Genomic DNA, 11,955 nt, shown 5'->3' on the forward strand with positions numbered 1-11,955 from the left:
TGATCCTCCTCCAGAACGGCATGGCACACTTCAGCGTGCCGGTCCTGGGGGGTGTGGCAGGACGGGGCGGGGAGGGGGGCGCTCGGACGGATTTAGAATCGCCAGGTTTATTAGGCCAGACTAATTAGAAACCCAGAATAGCTATAGCTACCGAAGAGCTACCGTTTCAGGGCCGGCCTGCTCTGACCGAGGCTCCAAACAGCCAGCGTGGTTCACGCTCTCCGGAGCCAATTTGTGCCCTCAATAGGGGGGAGAGAGGGACGCGAACACCTCCCTCCGATTTTGGCAGCGGAGTGCTTCAAAAGGCCCCGAGGCGCTTCCTGTCTAGGCGCACTCCATAAAGGCATTTCGACAACTCCCCCCCCCCCCCTCCCCCCCGTGTGCTCGCTCTCACAACTGTCTGCACTGCTGCCATTCACAAAGGGCCCGGTCGGCAGCCGTAATAAACCGCCCAATCCAGCCTGCCCAGACAAAAGCGCTTTATTAGGGCCGAGCTTCCCTCGGCGCTTCGGCGGCTCGTTGTGAATTCCCGTCCCGCCGCCGGCCCTCTGATCAGAGAGTGCCGGGCCCTCACCTCGCGGCTGCGAACCCGACGCAGACAAGGCGGCCTGCCTCTCTGCACCGGGGACAGGCCACGGGAGAGACCGTTTCACACGCTCCGTGTACAAGCTGTGGTGACTTCATCTCCATCATGCATCGGCACGACTGATGAGTGTATCAGTTCAGTATCAGGTCCAGCATTCAGTCCAGACCTTTGGTTTAAGGCCACGGTTCAGAACCTCATTACACAAAGTCACACGAAAGAGTTAAGTACACGACCTAAACTATATCATTAAAAACACATCCATAATCTACCTGCCTACTGATTTTAAATTAAACATACACACAGAACTTCCAATATAGTAAAGGTGAGAAATACAAACAACTCTGAGATCATGGAAGCAAGCAAAGTCCAAGGCTATTTCCAAGGCAGGATACTAACATTTTTATTGAACTTGTGTTTGAGCCCAGTGTTAACAGACAACAGAGGAGCGATGGGGTGGAAAGCGTGACCCAACCTGACAGAATTCATCCAGATATAGCATTTCACGCACACAACTGCCGACAACACAGGCACGTACCGCAAACAGAGCACTCACTGTAGCACTCGTCTTACGCCAATCCGTATTTCATAATATATCATATCAGAATGAACAGCAACACTGTAACTAGCCAGTTGCGTAAGGATTATATCTGTTGCTGTAATTACAAGTGCTGTAGAGAAAAGTGTAGGAGCTGCCACACAGGGCAATACCAGCCTGCTATTGGCTGTTTGTTAGACACCACACTGTGTCACCATCATCCCGCCTGAAATGTTATCATAAGCGCCTCCAATGTGAGAGGGAGAATATGCTGCAACCTCACTGCAGACTTGCATAGTTCTTGCTTGCAAAACAGAAACTCGCCAAAGCCTTTATCTGCAGCTCGGCTTCCACCTCCAACAGCAGAGGAAGCAGCCAGAGGGGGGGTTCAATCGGCAGAGTAAGGATAAAGCGCTTATGCTCAAAGCAGGCGTACGCACGCGGAATGGGTGAGCCGAAAAGAGTTTGGTCGAGTATTTCGGTAGGAATATACGCGGTTCCAGCCCCGGAACTGGCTGCTGCTGAAACCCTGGCGCTCGGGCTGGGAGGATCAGACAACCAGTAAAAGAGCAGCAAGATGCCTCACTGCAAAGGGTAGCAGCACCTCACCGCGCCTCATTACTCCTGCGGCTGCGATCACCTGTCAGCTCCGGGTTATTAAAGCGGGAACGGGCACGTGCCAAGGAGAGGTCCTGTGCTTCCGCACTAATGGGGTCTGCCGCTTCAAGGTGCAGCCTTGTGTCAGCAGTTGAGGGAAGGCACCAGTGACTCAGTGACAGTGCCATAGGCTACAGGTATCCATATTCAGCGGAAGGGGGTTTTTTCTTCCTATTCTGTACATCAGACGTTGCCATCATTTGAAGCCGACGGGGCCCTGATGTCTCACAACTGACATGCACACCACCTACTAAGACCCTAGTATTTCAATGACCACGAAGGGAGCTGAACCCTCAGTCTTCTGATCCAAAGCCAGACACCTTATCCATTAGGCCATACAGTCACATCCCACCCAAACCCTACATCCTAACCACCCCCACACATTCCCAACCAGTAACTGAGAGAGGGGTCTGTGCACTTTAAGCCACAGGACTGCAGATGCCATCTCAGTGACAGCGAGACAGCGAGACAGCGAGACGTTAACAGCAGCATTAGAGGATGGTGGGAGCACACAGCACACAAGCTCTGCTACAGCTCTGTGAGTGAAAGTCAGCTGGACCTGCCCTGCCTGTTGACTGTTCTTCAGAGTAACGTTACACAACTTACTTGAACTCTCAGAGGTGAGTCACGCGCACCTCCGAGGTGTTTTTTTATCCAGGAAAGGAAACCGCTCGTAACCTCCACCGAACCTCAGCTCGCTCTCTCTCAGCGTGTGCACGCGTGTGCCGGAGCGCCCTGACCTCAGAACATCCCCGACCGCATTTCAACACCTGAGACTTCTTTGGAAGTTCCACACGGCGTCGCAGCACGAGAGGCGTCGTCTGTACAAAGCGACGCACCCTGTCTGAGGCTCTGAAGGATACGCTTTCTTCGGGCAGAGGGGTGAAAGCCTTCTCCAGACATGTTAAGCAGAGCCAGGCACAAACCGGTCTAGTCCGTCGCGCAACACAGCCAGGCTGCAGCTGGAGGCCTTCCGGCAAGGTCAAGCAGGTAGGAGCCTCAGTGACAGCGATTCCCTCATCACGGGAACGAAAACTACTGCTTACAGCCTGGCTGTGGCTCCGCTGGCGAGAGCATCCACCGGGGATGAGCATTTCAATCCGTTCGACGTTTGAACAGTCCTCGGACGCCAAGACTGAATACTCAAGTAATCAGAACCCTGTCCCCTCCTCCCCTCCCCCCCGATAAGCACTGTTTGGAACTGCGCTAAAGTGCTGTGGAAACAATGACTCACTGCAAACAGATCTGCATTCGCTTGCTTTCGGGGCAGAAAAATTAATGACGACAATCAATGAAGTGTCATAATTGCACGCTGGGTTTGTGGGCTCTGGCTCGTGAATTCTGATGAGAGAGAAGAGAACTATTTACTCTGCGTCTGAGGCATTTCAATACCCATCCACATAATCGATCAGTGGTGTCACGGTTGAATAATAAGAGTTTAACATTCAGTCCCACCCCGTTACACATAGTTGGACATCGGGTGCCAATTCAACCACAGCAAACCCGGACAGCGAGCGGTCACTCACATGGAACATAAATACAGTGTTATGAATAGGGGTATAAATAGTACTTGAATAAGGTTATGCTCATACACACTGGTTTGGAAGTGTTAGCCTGGTCTGACACTGTTGCCCATTCAGCTTGAACGGACACACTTCTGTTGTTTTGTCCTGGAAGTCACTCTGGATAAGAGAGTCCACTAAATGAATGTGATGTAATGCAAAATATTTAAAAAAAAAAAAGGAAAAGAAAGACATTCTGCAGTTCAAAGCTTCACGGCCTCAAAGCCAAATCATTCCAGCTCGTCTTTTCCATTTAATATCTTGCCAGAACTTGATCTCAGCATTATCTATTTAAAAGAGAAAAACATGCACAGCCAAAGTGGATATGATCCCTTGATTCCCGTCATCTGTCAGTCTAGACCGATCAGACGTTGTTTTTCGCCGCGGGCGCTGGCACGGGCGCGGTGCGGTCCCAGGGCGGCCAGACGCGGGCGCCCGCTGCTTTGTCTCGGAGTTATGAGGTCACTCGAAACGCAGTCACTGCGAGCTGACCTTTGCAGTCAGCAGTAAAAAGTTCTTTGTTCTTGGTTTCCCCTGAACGGGGAAAAAGGAGACGCTGTGGGAAGTGTTCTTAGCGGGGGGGGAAGTGGATTTCTGAAAACCATACCCAAAACAGGATGTTTTCTGTGTCTGCCACGCGCTCTCCTGGGCTCCCGCCGCAGTCGCAAGGGCGAAGTCGGTTTCGGTTATGCCTTTCACAAGAAGTCTGCAGTAATTATTAAATGCGAGCTGAGCCGCTCAGTTAAAAGGCTGGGGGGGGAATTTACCGTAAAGCGCAGACACTTGGGGTATTACAGAAGCCGTATTTCGGCCTCGGTCGCGCCGCGCTAAAGCGACGTACCGGAGCGGAGGACGCTGCTTAAGGCGCTCCGCTCAGCTCAGAGCTCCCCCCCCCACCCCCCACCTCGCTGCTGCCGACGCCAACTGTTCCCCAACACGGCCGACCGCTATTAACCTGGCTCCTGCCTCTGGCACAGGCACCGGGCTCATTACCCACAATGCTTTCCAGGAACAGGCCGGGCGCTGCCCCCCCTCACCCACTCAAGCCCCCCCCCCCCCCCAATCGGGCCCGCATGGGGAGCGCATGAGGCGCGCCTGAGGGGAATCCGCGGTAGGCTCTGGCCGCCGATGAAACAGAGGGGAGACCGCGCAAGCGAGCAGAAAAGGCCCACTGATGCGCAGTGAAAGAGACGGAACTGGCAGTTATGACCGGAGGAACAGAGCAGCCGCAGCAGCTCGCGCCGTGTCTACAGTCACAGCACTCTCCTCCGAGCGGACACAAGGCACCGAGGGGACGGAAAGACCTTCTGCGCTCCCACAGTTTTCACCGTCCCCTTATGGGGCAGTTTTTACGGGCTCGCTGTTTGAAATGCGCCGCGCGAGCGTACAGCAGGTTACGGGAAGGGCTTCCGAGCGTTTCCCTGCGGCACGTGGACTTGCTCCTGCACCTCCAGCAGGACAGCGGGAAAATCATACTACGAGGGACGAAAATGCTAAAGACCCCCTTACAAAGCAGACCCTGCGTGCGACTGCCGGGAGAGAGAGAGAGAGGGGGAATGTGAGGTACCGGTAAGCCGGGGGTGAGCGTGTGTGTGTGTGCGCGCGCGTGTGTGCGCGTGTGTACGTGCGTAATGCGAGTGGACCACACGTCTGGAGTGTGTGAGAGGATAAGACGCTAACTGCAGCATTGGGGTTGACAATGTGCAGGTGGCACTCCTCCCGCGTGTTAACAGGCAAGCGGCACGCACGCCGTGCACGCCACATCCCGGCGACGTGTGAAGACCCCGCGCCGCTGCGACAGCCGGATCCCCGCGCTAATGCTACCCACCCCCCCCCCCCCAGATGGACGCACGGCTTCGCCCAGCCAGGCGCTTTGCTGCTCATCCCGGCGGCAGCTGTGGGCCAGGCAGGAGCAGATGGGCCGGCGGACGCAAGCAGCCCCCGATTAGGCAGGTGTTACCTTGTCCCGTGTCCTTGCTGCGCTCACGCCTGATTGATAGAGGATACCGAGCAGGCGGCTTTAATCTGGCACTGCTTACATTCACCCGCATACCTGCGCTCTTCCACAGGAGAGCCTATTAACACTCACACACAGGCTGCAATACTCTGACACCTGTAGTAAAGCACCAGGGATATATCCCACCAAAGTTTCACCGCTGTACGCACCCGAGTGCCGTGTTGTTTAAATGTTGCCCGCGAGTAAATCCAAGGAAATCCGGTTCATATTCAGCACAACATAATTAAAGACTTAATTCACTCTAATATTCTCCACTACTTCAAGCAGGTATTAGTCCAGTTTAATCCAAATTGTCCTGTGGCTTCACCCCCTCAAGTGGCCAACGTTATTAGAGAGTTGAAGCTGGCTTCAGTTTCTTACAAAACACGCATTCACAGAAGAGTTCTTCACAAAAACACACACAAGCGCCCACATACACATATCTGCACACAAGCTCTAGGATGGGTCCTGAAAACACACACACGCATTATTCAGGGACCTCAAACACACACACACACACACACACACACACACACACACACACTACTCTGGGTCCTCAAAAATCACTCAAACACAGGGCCGCTTGGTTGCGCCTCCTGGCCTGCCCCCCGCACTAAGGCTTTTGTCAGCCCGGCGGCCAGGCCGAAAGGTTAAAGCGCACCCGCCCTCTCCACACTCGGACCGAGAGGGCGCAGCGACGGGGTGACAGTGCCCCGAGGCTAAGGCGATAAACCGCTACACGGCCGGCGACTGCCAAGAGAAATCTCACCGTCCCGCTTCCAAATAAGCTCCGGGGCTTTCTGGCACCAGTGTGTCAAACGCAGCGGCACGCAGAGAGCTTTAATATGCTTTCTGCTCCAGTGTCGAAGTACGCAGCACTTTCAACGCGGCGTGTTAACACTTCCAGATGTGGCGGGAAGTGGCACAAGCGGAGAAGCCACGGGAGCAATGCTCTTAAAAAGGACTTTTATTAGCCTTATGCTGCGCTCTCTCTAACTGCCACTAACCCGTATCTTACAGGTAACCAAACCCTACAACCCAGGTGCGCCTGCTACAAGTTCTACCACATTTTTTTAAAGGACTTTCAACCACGTATCTGTCCTCTTCCACAGGGTAGCTTATTAACAGTCACCACAGACTGCAATAGTCTTACACCTGTAGTAAAGAATCAGGGATATATCTTACCGAAGTTTCAGCACCGTGCAGGCTGAATTGCTGTTATTTAAATGTTACTCATGACTAATCCGGTTCCAAACCGGTTTGTGCCTGTCCTAAACTGAATACTTTTTCTGGCCATAAAACCCACTGACGCCTCCATAGCAACCGCTGCCCGTTCTCTCTCCGGCAACTTCAGCGTTTTTATCGATCAGCACGGAGGGCTTGTAGCTAATGACTTCTTCTGCCACGCGACTCTCCTGTGACCGACATTTCAACCCGCCTTCGAGAGCCGTCTGCACCCGCGTCTGCAACACATCGCGACCTCGCAAGGGAGGCCTTCAAACAACGTTGCATAACACGCACCGTGTTGTACAGAGCTACCTGACAAACATCCGGAGTACAGAGTAATGCTTAGGTAGCCTATACAAACACCGCTGACAGTCTAATAAACTAGCGCTGACTCTCCGCTGGTAAACATCCCACAAGGGGACACTTTGGGCCACTCTGCCCAGCCCCGGCGACAGATTGATCTCGTACCCTTGACCGGAGCGGGACCCTGATCTTTGAGCAGAAGCACAGCGGTCTCTCCGAGGTCAGTGCTTTTTTGGAACGTGGTGGAATTGCTGTTCGACGCCCGGGCCCGAGGGAGCCGCTAGGGTCTGCCTCTGTGCTGGATGTCTGCTGGGTCTCTGGGGAGGGGAGGGGGGGGGGGGTGGGAGATGCCGTTTCTTCTCACATTCAGCGCAGCTCACACCCGATGTGGGGAAAACTCAAGGGCGTGGGTGCGTAAAAACACCCTCCACAGCACTGAGGGCAGCGTCGCTAACGGCTCTGAGCTAGGGCTCCGCTTCAGCTCAAGTTACTGGTAAAAATATACCTACCGCCACGGAGGGGAGGGGCTGAGAGTGGGATGTTACACATTCCAGGGAGAGGACACGAAACGCTTCCTCCGCTCCCCTGCAGCTCGCTCACTGCATTTCGGACGCTCTCGCTTCGTTTTTTGACGTTCCCCCCTGTGACTGACAGCTGGGCCACTGACCGCACCGCACGGTGTCTCCAGGCCCTCCGGCTCGTCAACGCCAACGGAAGCGGCACCGAATTATTTTCGTAACAGTCGGTGTCATGACAGCGGTTACCTGGATTTCCATTCCGCATCCTAACAAAAGAACGAAAGAGCAGCTTTTACACCCCCCCCCCCCCCCCGTACACCTGGCACACCTGGCACACCCTATGAGGGAAGGGGAAGGGGGCGAGGGGGCGGGAAGCACCAGTGAGCGAGGCAGAGGGAAACGCTAACCTTGACTGCCCTGTCTAGAGTTCGCGGTACCCGACAGGAGCCGCACCGAGTGGGCCTCCCTCTCCTTCGGGCTCGTATTCTCTCCAGGACCAGGCCTCCCCCTCACAGACTGACTCCTGCCACCAGGGTCACTCCAGAGCCAGAAAACCCATCCACCGTTTCGCCCCGTCAGAACCTCTGAAATACTCGCACCCCCACTTTTAAACCTCCCCCATTCATCTGGCTGCTGTACAGCCCAGCTTTGAGGCACTGACCTGACACCCTTAGCCCACAGTGTGTGCTCATCAGGGCCAGAGAGGCTGGAATTCGCCATTTTCTGTCTGGCTGAGCAGTGTGGCTCATGTCACTGATAAAGCACAGTGAGGGACTAACAAGGTCAGATGAAATGACAGGCCATTACTTGCTGCTGGTCAGATGACATGAAGCACGGACACAGAAGCATTTATTTGCGTTATTTTCTAAGCTTTCTTAACTGATCTTGATCGTTGAACCGCTACGTTTGAGTAAAATTCTAGAATACGTTGACCGTAAACTACTGTAGAAATGCAAGGAAATTATGAACCATAAAGGGACAGCCTTCATGCCAGCTACAAACTTCCCTAAATGAAAACCCTCCAGCATTCAGCGAAAGCCAGCTAATTGCTTGCAAGTCTGCGCGAATACTCCTCTCCAGGGGAAAAGAGGGAAAAGACCTTGCCTGACACACAAAGGGTTGACACATTTGATGAGCAGTGACACACTACACCACAGAGAAAGCACAGAAAGGGGGGGGGGGGGGCAAAGTAACTGGCTTTTAAACACTTAAATGCCCTTCACCATGAGGCTCTGCCCCCACCAAGAGGAGAGGATCCTGGGAAATGATGCAGTACCCCGCATTCTGGTTTATTCCTCCTACCTGACTCTGTTCCTCCCGCAGGAGACCCCAGCGTAGACACCGCAGCTCTCCTGCCAAGCTATTCGCCGTCACCTGCGGCGCGTGCCGTGAGGCAGCTGACCGACGACGCAACGGGCTGCGCGGGGGGGTCACATCAGCATCAACGCAGCCCGCAGCCTGTGCTCTCCCCCCACAACCCCCCGAATGCCACTGTCTCCATCTGCAAACGCTCACAGATACAGGGAGGATGGGGAGGGCGATCCCATTTATAAACACTATCATTAATCACACGTGACCTTCCCAGGTGAATGGAGGTGCCGATCCTCTGAATTCCACCGTGTGGTATGCACACAGCACCCTCTCTCTCTCACAGCTGCGGGGGAACGGCAGGGGTCTGCTTTACAGTCGGGCACTGGTGCGGACGCCACACAGCACCCTCTCTCTCTCACAGCTGCGGGGGAACGGCAGGGGTCTGCTTTACAGTCGGGCACTGCTGCGGACGCCACACAGCACCCTCTCTCTCTCACAGCTGCGGGGGAACGGCAGGGGTCTGCTTTACAGTCGGGCACTGCTGCGGACGCCACACAGCACCCTCTCTCTCACAGCTGCAGGGGAACGGCAGGGGTCTGCTTTACAGTCGGGCACTGCTGCGGACGCCACACAGCACCCTCTCTCTCACAGCTGCAGGGGAACGGCAGGGGTCTGCTTTACAGTCGGGCACTGCTGCGGACGCCACACAGCACCCTCTCTCTCACAGCTGCAGGGGAACGGCAGGGGTCTGCTTTACAGTCGGGCACTGCTGCGGACGCCACACAGCACCCTCTCTCTCTCTCACAGCTGCGGGGGAACGGCAGGGGTCTGCTTTACAGTCGGGCACTGGCGCGGACGCCACACAGCACCCTCTCTCTCTCACAGCTGCAGGGGAACGGCAGGGGTCTGCTTTACAGTCGGGCACTGCTGCGGACGCCACACAGCACCCTCTCTCTCTCTCACAGCTGCAGGGGAACGGCAGGGGTCTGCTTTACAGTCGGGCACTGCTGCGGACGCCACACAGCACCCTCTCTCTCTCTCACAGCTGCGGGGAAACAGCAGGGGTCTGCTTTACAGTCGGGCACTGCTGCGGACGCCACACAGCACCCTCTCTCTCTCTCACAGCTGCGGGGAAACAGCAGGGGTCTGCTCTGCAGCTGGGAGCTGGTGCGGACACCACATGAGGCTCAGGCTTGGTAAGTCCTGTAAGTCTCTCAGCTTGTAAGGTAAGGGGATGAGGAAGAGCCCACTTACAGCAGAGCGGACAGGTGTGCAGCTCCAGGAGCAAGGATGTGGCAGCCAAGCGCACACGCGCACACACACACACACACACACACACACACACACACACGTCAGGATCAAGGCAGCAATGTCACCAGCTATACACTCTCTCCCCATAGGTAGTTATGACTATGCTCAAATGCATGCTACGTAACTGTCTTTTAGCAGATGCTCTTATCCAGAGCGACTTACACAGGTTATAATTTTACATACTACCCATTTGTACAAATAACCTTACACCTGGTATTCCCAGGCAGTCTCTCATCCACGTACTAACCAGGCCTGACCCTGCTTAGCTTCCGAGGTCGGGTGAGATCGGGTGTGTTCAGGGTGGTATGGCTGTAAGCAGCGGGTTAGGGGCGAAATGAACCACAGCTTGCTCAGGGACATTCTACTGTCCTGCAACAGACTCAAGGGTGGAAAAAAAACTAACAAACTGCAGTTCAAGCTGAAGTGTAACCTGTGCAGTTGCAACTCATAGAGAGACCTCTCCCCTCTTCATACAGACAGGAGTCGTTACACACACCCCTGACTGCATAGCTGCGACACAAGAGCACCGTTGTCTCGTACAATATTGCCAATATTGGCTGTAAGTGGAGCAGTGGCCATTACGTGCTATTGAATCAGCCTTAAGGAGGATGTACATAAACCTATTCACAGTACGAGCTTTATTAGATCATTCTGTTCAATGCATTCACGGGGCTTCCATGAATGGCTACTTAGTGCAGTGAAAAACAGGAATGGCTTTGAAGTCGCCCGTGGAAGGATATTCCCAGCAGAACGTTGCTATTTATTCCCCTGTGTGAGAGAGGGGAAATTGCCTTTTTCCCCCCCCGGTTCGGAGGCAAGCTAAGGCAGGGCTCCGGTCAACAAGGCACCCCGCGGACAGGACAGGACACGGGGGGCCCGCTCCGGGCTAATCGAGCTCTCGCGTCACCGACGCGGCGCTCTCCCCTGCCAGGGCCAGCTTCCTGTATTCCCGCATTCCCACAATGCCACCAGCACGCCCCCCCCCCCCCCTTCCCCAGGGACAACCAACCCCAACGAGGCCCCGTCCTCTGCGTCCTGTCCCCCCTCGTCCCGCGCTGCGTAGGACGGCGTTCTTCGGGAAGGGGTCTCCGTTCACCACACGCTCAATTACACCCCCTTGTTTTTTTTTTTTTAAATTCACGTCCCATTTCCAAGCCCCCTTTGTTGATCCGAGTCGCGTTCGTATGTTTAATACGGACCCGTCTACTACAAACAAACAGCCGTCTGAGGGCTACGTTAACCGAATCACCATCTCAAAGCTCGGCGGATTTCTCCCCTCTATCAATCTGTAAGTGTGCTGAGGCTTGAAATGGAGTGTGGTTTCAGAACAGGAGCGAGTTTCGGAGGGGGTGGGGGGGTGTAGGGGGTGTAGGGGGGGTGGGGGGGGAAGGGAAATTTCAAAGGAATACATCTGACAGAAGCCGACAACGGAGCCAGCTAATCCCTCAAAGGGTGACTTGGCACGTTCGGGCAATTACACAGCTCGGCACACTCGGAATGAAGTCAGGGACGGAGGACGGCAGATTAATTTAACTGGCGGGAGTCCCGGTGTTTATTCGCCTCCTCGTCGTGCTCCATTCACTCCCGCCGAGCGCTCTCTCTCTCGGGCTCGGACGCGCAACGGACGCACCTCGGCCACGGAGCCGCGGGAGAGCGCCGCGTTCAAACAAGCGCCTTTCACACAACCTCAAGCGCTCCCTCAAACGGCACGCCGACGACTGTCCTCAGAAAGGACACGGCCTGCCCAACACCCTCTACTTCAGAGGTGGAGATGCGGGACGTCGCAGTCACAAGCTGAGATTGTTGTGAGACAGAGATCTCCAGATCACCGCTTAAGCATTTTCCCTTCTCTTCCACTAAAGTCTGTCATTTCTGACTCTCAGCATGCAATATAACGGTGTCCTGGATTTCCGCCGCTAACATGCAGGGTCACGCAGAGACCACGTCAC

The 11,955-nt window shown here is 54.9% G+C and overlaps 1 pseudogene; it reads right to left on the reverse strand.

Annotated features, from left to right (window-relative positions):
• Nucleotides 1-10,207: 10,207 nt before the first annotated feature.
• On the reverse strand, nucleotides 10,208-10,323 carry LOC118793731 (annotated as a pseudogene).
• Nucleotides 10,324-11,955: the final 1,632 nt, after the last annotated feature.

Source organism: Megalops cyprinoides, chromosome 18 (genome assembly GCF_013368585.1).
Source record: "Megalops cyprinoides isolate fMegCyp1 chromosome 18, fMegCyp1.pri, whole genome shotgun sequence".
Lineage (NCBI taxonomy): Eukaryota > Metazoa > Chordata > Actinopteri > Elopiformes > Megalopidae > Megalops > Megalops cyprinoides.